Here is a 277-nt window from a genome sequence, read left to right as displayed (position 1 = left end):
CGCCCATCTGCCGCACAGCTCCCCGGCTGCTCTGCGGGGTCTGGGCTGCCGAGCCCTGAGGCTGGACGGGACGAGCTTGTCTGTGCCGCCTGGGCATCTATTTAATCTACCCAGTGACCTTCACCTGCAACGGGCTGTACTGCCTGGATTTTCACTGCACAGACTCCAAAGAAAAGCATGACAACACCTGAAGCACCTCCAAATTGTCAGAGCAAAGTCAGCGAGGTCTCGAGAGGTCTTGAGGGGTCTGGGGAAGGCATTTCTCCCTCTCTTTCCT

Source organism: Pterocles gutturalis, unplaced genomic scaffold (assembly GCF_000699245.1).
Source record: "Pterocles gutturalis isolate BGI_N339 unplaced genomic scaffold, ASM69924v1 scaffold32094, whole genome shotgun sequence".
Lineage (NCBI taxonomy): Eukaryota > Metazoa > Chordata > Aves > Pterocliformes > Pteroclidae > Pterocles > Pterocles gutturalis.
Note: the sequence above shows the minus strand (reverse complement) of the source record.